The following is a 10,606-nucleotide window of genomic DNA, read 5'->3' as shown; positions in this document are numbered from 1 at the left end:
GGCTGCTCTGAGCGGGTATATCATCCTCAAGGCTTGGTGGGCCAGGATGTGCTCCACTCTCACTTCCTCCCCCTTCATTTGCTCCTGTGAGCTCTGATCAGACATGTCCCTCTCCCTGATCTGTTGCTTCAGTGCTGTCCTCTAAAGAAAATTCTTCTTGGGGGAGGAGCAGCTGTCCATGGAATTGGGATTGGGGCCGGCCCCTCAGACCTCTCTCTGGTTCCCTGCTGAAACATTTGATTTTTACCTCTTTTCTCCAACCTATTTTGCTCAAAACCTAAAAAGTCAGCTTTTTGTATTTGAGTTGTATTGTGGTGGGTTGGTTGGTTTGAATCATGTGCACCTTGGTCTGTGAGCAACCACAGCGACAGAGGGGGGCGCCTGGGGGGCAGTGGTCTGGGGTCCTTCTTACTTGCATGGGTTTGTGTGCACTGTTATTTTTCCTTCCTTTCCCATTGGCTCTCTGACCCTGCTGATTCTCCTGAGAGAAGCTAGTGTATAGTCATTTCCCCAGAGGCTGAATACGGAGAAAACACAGAGCATCAGAGGAGGTGGCTGGCACACAGGTGAGAAGACGGAGTTGGTGCTGGGACCAGACCTGGGAGCCACCCACCCAGCTGTGCTCCAGCAGGTGCACCCCGTATCCTGACTTATCGCTGGGAACTCTCTTTGCAGTTAGCCCCAAGGAAGTCTGGGAATCCACATTGCTGGGCTACGGGCACAATGACTGTATTGTTCCAGAGGCCAGGGCCTGCTCAGCCTCTTACCTCCCCATCACCTGAGCAAATGTTGATCAGCAACTATAAAAGCCAGCGTGTCCCTGGAGGTTGAGGCCGCTCCCTCGGAGGTGTCTGTGTTAGCCAGGATTTTCCAGAGCCACGAAGCTGTGGTGACAGAACTACAGTGAGAGTTATTTTACGGCATTGGCTGATGCCATCGTGGGGCCTCGCAAGTCTGGAATTTGTAGGGCCGGCAGCCGGCAGGCTGGACGCTCAGACAGGAGGTGCAGGTTTCATTCCCCAGGCAGAACTTCTTCTCCAGGAAACCTGAGTTTCTGCTCTGAAAGCCTTCAACTGATTGGCTCTGGCCAACCCACATTATAAAAGGTCACTGCCATGGGGTCAATGCTGACTCATGGAGACCCTACAGGACAGGGTGGATCTGCCCCGGTAGGTTTCCCAGACTGACTCTTTACGGGAGTAGAAAGCCCGGTCTTTCTCCCAGGGAACAGCTGGGGTTTTCAAACTGCTGACCTTGAGATCACAGCTCAACTCGTCACCAGTATGCCACCAGATGGCTCACATCTCCTAAATGTTCATCACATCTAGCACCTTCACAACAACATTTTAAATTTCACCCAACAACTGGACAGCCTAGTCTAGGCAAGTTGACTCATAAACGTACCCACCCGCATCTCTCTGGGAGTGGACTTGGGCGACCTCAGCAGACTGCTGGCTGGCTCCTGCAGGCTGCTCTGACCACTTTGGTGCAAGCACCTGATTGGACAGCTGGGTTAGAGACCAGCAGGCTATTGGAGGAAATGATACAATGGAAGCCAGTCCACACAGAGCTTTCAAACACACTGCTGCCTGTCTGAGCCTAGAATCCAGAAGTGCTGAGTAGGAGGGGACAAAGGTGGGTTCTGTTTAAGTGCTAGTCCTTGTGCAGGCAGATGGTTAAGGCACAACATGAGGGATGGAGTTCGCATAAACGAAGCTGAGGTGTCTTGCTACATACTAAAATGTGTCACCACCATTTTTTTAAAAACCTATGGAACTGAGTTTTACCAGGGTGCAGGATTGCAGGAGGAGTCCCTACGGAACTGTTTGCCCCACAGAGGGACTTGCAGCTGCAGACAGAAAGGTTGTAGATTCAAGTCCACCCCACGGTATCTTGGAAGAAAGGCCTGGCTATCCCACATCCCCCCGCATCAACACTGACAGCCCTATGGAGCATGGTTCTGCTTCGACACAAATGAGGTCAACCTGAATCTGAGCTGACGAGACAGCAACTGGTCACTAGTTAGGGTTGTAGGATATATAAAAACCAAGAGAGCCAAGGAACTCACAGCCAAGAGGAACCTTAGGAGACAGCTAATGTGAAGCAGCATTCCCGGGGGTGGGGTTGGGGGTGGGGGTGGGAGGCAAGGTCCTCGGACAGAAAAGGACTTTTGAACGTCAGATTAAAAATGAAGGAATCAGAATGCAGAATGGATGTTAATTAATTATAAAGTATCAGTCCTGGTTCATTACTTATTACAAATGTGGAGCGTTCACAGGAGACAGATTGACTGCGGAGTCTACGGGGGCCCTCTGGACTATCTTTGCAACTTTTCTGTAAAGCTAACGGTCTTCTAAAATGAAAAGTTAATTTTCAATTAAGACGCACGCACACTGACACCGAGTCCAAAGCCAGAACAATGATGGCCCAGTCTCTGGTATGGGCAGATTTGGGGGGGGGGGTGTTTTTTATTGTATTACAGTAAAATAGAGGGAGAAATACGTATTTAAAAAAAACAACACTGAGTCAATTTTGACTCGTGGCAACTGAATTGGGCAGAGTAGTTGCCCTCATTGGTTTGCAAGGCTATAAGAATCTGTGGGAAAAGAAAATCTTATCTTTCGGCTGGTGGTTTTGAACTACCGACCTTCTGGTTAGCAGTCCAATGTACAGAAGAACCCCAGCCCTCAACGGTAATCTGTTCTAGGAGCGTTGAGATGTGATGCAGTTGAGTTCTGAATCAATTTTCCCCATGAGAAATAACTGGAAACGGATTAATTTGTTCATGAGCACCAAATTTTTACCCTAACCTTGCCTTTTTATACAAAACATTACACAGAAATTTCAAAGTAAATAAGTTCAGAGCTAAGTAATATCATTTAAATAAGAAACACAACATTTAAAATGTTTTTAACAGCTACAGTGTGGCCCATACCTTGAGACTGATGAGGATCTGGATCTGTGGACACGAATGTGGAGAGGAGGGATGGAGAGAGCGTCATTGTTTGGAAGGGGAAGCCCCTTCTGTAAAATCAACTGATAGCTGATTCTCAGGAGATTCCCCGCCGCGCCCCCCTTTGTCTTTTTTCCCTAGGACCTGGCTGGCTTTTTCTAAAAAAAAAAATTTTTTTTCAATCTGTCTAATGTGGTCTGCTGTTGGCCTTTCTTAAACTGTTTTCTAAAAGGATTTACTAAATTCTCATCAACAATATCGATAACACGGTTAGCCGGTTTCTTATCATGATGATTCTTTTCAAAAAACTCTTTCTTAGGACTCATGGTTTTGGTTTTTTTGTCTAAAAACAGTACAAATAGCCACCAAACCTACTAATATATATATAGCAAAATGCTTGGAACACAGCTGCCAACGTTTTTAAAAGCTCGTACTAATATTGCCAATTAACGCTGAGTCACAGAATCACAAACTGCTTTGGTCAGATGCCGATGTTTTGTTTGAGCTCCGACATAGAATCATCCTGACATTTTGCATCGAGATCCGATTATGCGGAGTCTGATGCAGTCGAGTTTGGGGTTCTACTGTACCCCACAGAGCATTACCAGTCCCCCTCATGTACGACCGGTCACTAGACCATTCCTGGCCATTGCAGGGCCTGGCTGGAGTCCCACTCCTCCTGGAAGTCTACCTGGACTTACTCCAGCTCAAGTGACCTTCCTCTCTGCCTGGCTACAGGCCTTTTTTTTTTTTTAATCATTTTATTGGGGGCTCATACAACTCTTATCACAATCCATACATACATCAATTGTGTAAAGCACATTAGTACATTCACTGCCCTCATCATTTTCAAAGCATTTGCTCTCCATGTAAGCCCCTGGCATCAGCTCATTTTCCCCCCTCCCTCTTCCCTCCCCTCTCCCTCATGAACCCTTGATAATTTATAAACTATTATTATTTTGTCATATCTTACACTGTCTGATGTCTCCCTTCACCCACTTTTCTGTTGTCCATCCCCCAGGGAGGAGGTTATATGTAGATCCCTGTAATCAGTTCCCCCTTTCCACCCCATCCTCCCTCTACCCTCCCGGTATCACCACTCTCACCACTGATCCTGAAGGGATCATCCGCCCTGGATTCCCTGTGTTTCCAGTTTCTGTCTGTACCAGTGTACATCCTTTGGTGTAGTAGATTTGGGATCATGATAGTGGAGGGCAGGAAGCATTTAGGAACTAGAGGAAAGTTGTATTTTTCATCGTTGCTACATCGCACCCTGACTGGCGCGTCTTCTCCCCGTGACCCCTCTGTAAGGGGATCTCCAGTGGCCTACAGATGGGCTTTGGGTCCCCACTCCGCACTCCCCCTCATTCACAGTGATGTGATTTTTTGTTCTTTGATGTAGCGCACAGTCGCGGTCTGTACCCCTCCCCCCGGGTCGTGACACCGCTGACAGCTTGGCTGCCAGGTGAGCACATGGCAGCCTCCGGCTGGGCAGTGGAGAAGGAGAAGCTAACTCCTCACCAGGTGGAGGCCTATTGCCACGAGACAGAGGCCAGACAGGCCTCCACCCTCCGTCCTTCTTCCACTCCATCTGACACCAACCCCTCCTCCCACACGAGCTCTCTGCTGGGCTCCGCACTCCTGTGCAGTGGGTGACGTGGAACTCCCAGACAGTATGACCAATCACGGGCATGTACCGGGTTCCCACAAACCAGGATCAGAAAGTACGGAAGCTACACAGTCTTCTGTCCAGGACACCACCACCTCTCAGAGCAATCATCCCTCTCTCTAGTCTCGTGGGCCCTGGGCCTCTGGTCTCCATGGGCCAGGGCACCCCCTGCCACTTCGAGCTGCTCCTCTGCTGGAGCGCAGGTGGGCTCCTCGCCTCTGCTGCCCCCACCCCTCCCCTGGAGGTTTCCACTGTGCCTGCTGGTGGCTCCTCCCCGCGGGTGCCTGAGAGTGTCTCTCCACCTGCTTCCGAGGGGCTCTCTTATGTGGAGGTGGTTTGTTTTTCCTTTCAGGCGGCCGTATCCAAGGAAACAAGAGCTGGTGACTTGGTCCGCACCCGAGTAAGACTCAGAATTCATCCCATTCCACCTTGTCCATTAGCATCGCAGGGACCTCCGTCCAGACGGAGATGATCACCCCTGGGATAGAGACTAGAGTTGGCAGTACCTTGGAAAAGGGACACTGGGGAGGACCCTATTCATTGACTGCCTTTCTCGGGGCCTGGGGGGCCCTGTGGGTTCAGGACATGGAAGGCGAGGTTGGATCAGCTGCTCAGTTAACTCTCTTGCACTGTGCAAACAAAGCCTGACTGCTGGTGTGAAAAGAACACTACTAACAATCACCGAGTACTTCTGATGTCCGAGACCCAAGGCCCAGAGAGCACTTAGATCAGCCCCCCTGGGCTGGGTGTCCTGTTCCCATCTGTCCTTCCCTCCCCCTCCTGCCTTTGTCCTCTGTGGCAGATGCTGCCCTCTGGCTGGTTGTTCTCAGTGGGGTGTGCTCACCTTACAGGCTTCCCAAGAGTGAGCTCTGTTCCAGGCTTGAATGGGGGACTGAGGGTCATAGTTTTGGGGTCCCACCCATTTCTATCTGACTAGGAGCCTTTTTTCCTTTATTGTGAGTTGTAGATTCGTTCCACACTTTCTCCTACTCTGCCAAGGATCTTCTTTAATAGTTCCTCTCTACTCGGCTGGTCGTGGTTGCCGGGCACCATCCAGTTCAGTCTGGGGGTCGTGGACGCTGGGTTCCCTGGTCCATCGTCCTTTGTGCTAATTATTTCCCTGTGTCTGGATTTTTCCAACCATGCCTGGCCAGGGAGAGGCCAATCGTTGGTGATGCCCTATCTTTCCAGGGGTCTGTTCGGTTTTCCAGGAGTAAGCAATATTTCATTCCTTTTATTTATTTTAAATCAATCACTTTCTTGAGTTGTCATTCATATACCATCCAATTCAGCCTCTCAAGCCTACGCAGAGGGGCTACTGCACCACCATCACCACAGAGTCCACTCTGGAAACTGTCCTTCCTTCACGGCGCCCCAGAGTGACTCCCCGTCCCCTCCCCTCCCGTGCCCCATGCCAGTGTCCTTGTAGTCACCAGCTTTGCACTGTAGCCCCAGCGCTGTGGTAACTAGTATTTGTGACAGTGCACCAAGAACTGAATGAACTAATCATGTCCGAATCCAGTGGAGAAAGAGCATACAAAGCAATTGTGTTGTTGTCCTTAGGTGCCGTCAAGCGAGCTCTGGCCCACAGCGACCCCGTGTGTAACAGAAGGAAACACGGCCTGGTCCCACGTCGCTGTGAATTAATATTCATATAACCGGACGCATAGCAACCCTGTGAGTCAGAATCAACCCAATGACAGTGAGGAAGAAAAGAAAAACAGTCATATCGTCACTCTAAGAAGTATTACATTGAAACAACTTGTATCTACATCACTGACAAGGGTAAATGAAAAAGTACTGCTACAGAATTGTAGAGCCCTTTATCAAACATCAGTATCAAAGTCTGGAGCCATTGTTTCCCAACATAGCCTGCATCCAGATCCTATACTGCCGAAGGCCACCTTTGCATCGCCGGTAAAGAGGAAGGCCATCGTGGAGGTGGCCTGGCACAATGGTTGCCACACGGGCTCAAGCGTGACAGGGGGTGAGGGTGGCAGGTCGGCAGTGTTTCCTTCTGAGATGCACAGGGCCGGCAGGGCGGAGTACAAATGATTCAAGAGCATCTCAAGGCTGCCACCACTAGCCTTTCCCTCAAGGAATTCCCAGCTCTTCTATTTACACCATCAAAACATCAAACCGGCAGCCTGAGCGCCCTAAGGGGATTCAAATCTCTCTGTTCTTTGAGTTGCAAAACAAAAAGAAGGCTGAAGGGGTGAGAGCAGGACTGCTCTCCCGAGGAAATCGGAGGAAAGCGCTACTCTCCAGGAGGGAGCAGGCATGTTGTCATGGTGGGGGGTGGGGGGGCGGTAAAGTCCTTACCACTTCTTTCCTGACCTTTCTCTGACCCAGGCACCTTCCAATTATCTGGAAACATCTTCCTAATAACCCCCTGTGATTTTCCTGTGTCCTTTGAGAAAATCTATCCAGATGACCTCTTTGGATGCCCGAAGAACAGTTGGCTTCACCTCCTGAGCCCACCTCTCTGCCTTGAGCTCAGCTGGCCAGGCAGATAGGCTTGGAAGCTCCTGTCTGATTGGCTATTCAGTTGGAAGGCACTGGCTCATCTGCAACCATCGCCTGATCACAGGGCCGCGTTCAAACACATCTTGTGTGGCATAAACCCCAAACCAGACTCCCTGCCCCTGCGCTGATTCCAACTCACAGTGACCTTCTAGGACAGGGTGGCACTGCCCCTGTGGGTTTCCAACACTCACTCTATGGGAGTCTCATCTTTCTTCCAAGTTGTGCCGAGCAGACCTCTGCTTCTATGAACTGGAGCCTAGCAGTAATCCTTTTATAAAACTCACTCTAATATTATTCTATCATTGCAATTGATAATAAACATCACGAAGGATTCTGAATGGCCTGGTGTGGGAGGAGGGCCATGGTGTGTGTGTGTGTGTGTGTGTGTGTGTGTGTTTGTGTGTGTGTGTGTGTACATGTGTCGGGGGTGGGGGTACCATGTGTGACCGCACTAGGTGACATCAACCCTATGCAGCCAATCTATACCCACTTGCTTCCTCACCCTGTATGCAGGACGCTCCTTGGCAAATCACACTTGAGCCTCTCAGTCTGGGCCTGAGCCTCTCAGTCTGGGCCTGCGTTGGCAATGAGACAAAGGACAACTGGAATCACCCTCAGGGGTTGGCCCACCTGCTGGGATGAACCCCTCCAGCCTGCTGGCAGGGCCCACTGGAAAGAAAGCACACCTGCCTAACTGACCGGTTCTTCCCAGAAGAATCTTGTCCAACTGTTAGCAAATTCTTGGGCCAGTTTGGATGGAGGGTGCCCATGATGCAGGAGGAGCGATGAGAAGGAAGACGGAAGCTGGAACCTTGGAGGGGAGCAGAAAGGTGCATGACCACCGTCCCGCCCCACCTGACCATGGAAGATTCAAATAAAGATTCAAATAAAGGTCGCTGGTTCTTCCTATCAAGCAGGTGGACCCTTTTAGAAGCTATCATTCATCATACTGGCGAACACATGAGGAACCTCGTACTCGGGCCCCCTGCTGATGGGAGGTCTTGCAAAGACGGCAGGAGAGCCCTTTGGGGAGAGGCTCTTCAAGTCTGTCTAGCAACCCGAGTCGGAGAGGTACCCCCCCCACCACCACCCGCCGGAGTATGCTCAGGGATGCAGCGCTGACATTCAGAAATCAGACAAGGGCTAGCGGTCCCTTCAGGAGCGTGTGTCTGTATTGTGGAACACTGCGCCGAATCTCTGCGCATCATGGTTCACGTCAGACGAAGTGAAGGAGCCGGTCTCTGGGCACCACATCTGACAGGCTCGCAGGGATGTGGCTCTTCAGAGTGGGAAACCCACAGAGCCATTGGCTTGTGACTGTCCGGGCCTGGAAGGCTGGAGGGACGTCCCTTAGTGGGGCACGGGACTTCTTTTGGGGAAATCAAACGTTCTGAAAGTGATTGGAGTGACTTCCTAGCTCTGGAACTCTAGAAGCCAGTGAATTGTTGGAAAGTGGACTTCGTCTTAGCTTTTTTTTTAAGTAGCTGCCTCCCCGTCGCCCCATGTGGACCTCTGCAGAGCATTCAGGGCCTTTCTTTCAGAAGCAGCGCCCCAGGACTTTCTTCTGCGGCACCTCCATGTGCATTGCAACGTCCAGCCTTCTGGTGAGCGTATGAGGATGCTAACCAATGGCACTGTACTGAAATCAAGCTGTTTTTAAAAAATCATGTCTCCAAATAATTTTTATAAGATGAGGAAAGGTTCAAATTCTGTTCAATGGAAGAAATTTTTAAAAAGCTCCATCCCTGCTTTGCCGGGCAACTGTTCATCGAGCCAGGGCTACGGTTCGGGCCCATGAGCCAAGCAGAGTTCCCATGCAGAGTGCCACAGAGCAGCCTGCCCCACGGGCATCAGGCTCTAGCCCTCCTCACAGGACACATCACTAGTGACGCCACGGAGCCACTGAAGCCAATCACCATTAAGCATCCAGGCACTTAACCCTTGTGCCACCAGGGCTCCTTCGAGGACAGTAATAAACCACATAATGACGTCCAGTATGCCCCTGGGCACAGCAGGCAGAATCTCTGCCCGCCCTGAGCCAGACTGAGGAGGGCTCCCGGGCTTGAACCCCCTGTGGCGCCCCCACCCCACACGTCCGTGCCCCTGTCTCACTGCCCGCCACTCTGTACTTCCAGGGACTGGTCTCTCCGGATGAACACATCCAGAGGACGTGTCCAATAGGCACTTCCAAAAGTTCGTGGAAAAAGTCCACTATCTTTTGAAACTCCATTTTCCACAAACTTTTTGAAGCCCCCCCTCACATAGAAATATACATGCATCCTTCATCTTACTGTGACTTGGGTGAAAGTTCCGGAAACAACTGGGCTTTCCACGGAAAGATTATGCTTTCAATTATCCTGAAATGAGCTCTGAGCTGTTCGGCCTTCCGGCCTCCCAACCCCCCCGGAGCTCCCCTCCTTCCAGCCTACCGCCCCCCCCCCCCGAAGGCGAGGAGGTGATTGGGCCTTGTGGGGACCTCAGCCGTGAGGTCATCTCACACAGGGGGGAGAAGAAGCAGTCGAAGATCGCCAGCAGGTGGTGTCTATAAAGTTTTTATTTTCCGTTTTCTTAAAAATAACATTTGCTTTCTTTTATGCATGTGTGAGGTGTACTTGTTTCCTCAGGCTGAGTACTAGGCAGACAGACACACATGAGGTGGGTCCCCGGGTGGAGCAGGGCAGGGTGCGGGGAGGGCGCAGGGCGAGGGTCAGGGTAATGCACAGGACGCTGAGTGCCCATCAATGCACACACATGGTCTAACACTTGTTTTTTTGATTTTTTAAAGACATCTAAAATTACTGAGAGATACGACTTCAGCACTTAAAGATACGGAGAAATCCAAGCACTTGAACACAATTCTTAGCTCTAAGCTTAGTTATTGCACATAACACAGTTGAAATAGGCCTCAGGCTAGAAAGCAGTTTGCTGGGCTAGGGGCTTCCTTGGGATGTCTCAGGTCTCCTGCACCCCCAGTGTCTCTGTCCTGACCCCTGTCTGCCCACAGCCTGACAATGACCCCAGGGTCAGCCATCCCTTCCCCACAAGCCGCGGTGAAATGGAGGGTCGGTGGTGGATGCCAGCGGGCCCCACTCAGGTGAAGTCGGAAGCAGATGGAGATCATGAAGGGCTGGATATGGGGGGTGGGGAGGGCAGGCGGGGAGGTATGACATCAGTGGGACACGGGGCGGTCAGTGTCCCTCACCCTCATCAGCTTCGCCTTCCTCTGCCCCCTTCCTGAGCTCACACGCCACGCTGCGTTCGCAGCACCCTTGGGCTCTCTCTGAGGGGTCCCTCAAGGCACATTGATTCTGTCAACCCCGCCAGCCCCCACCTTAGACCTGTCCCCCTCTCCCAGCGCCGTGCCCCACCCCCTGGCCACCTAGGAGAAGGCAGCGTCCATAGGATGAAGGGCGAACCCACCTGCACCTTTTTTATGGGGACAGCTCAAGCGCCTCAGC

The sequence above is a fragment of the Tenrec ecaudatus genome, chromosome 16 (assembly GCF_050624435.1).
Source record: "Tenrec ecaudatus isolate mTenEca1 chromosome 16, mTenEca1.hap1, whole genome shotgun sequence".
Taxonomy (NCBI): Eukaryota; Metazoa; Chordata; class Mammalia; order Afrosoricida; family Tenrecidae; genus Tenrec; species Tenrec ecaudatus.
Note: the sequence above shows the minus strand (reverse complement) of the source record.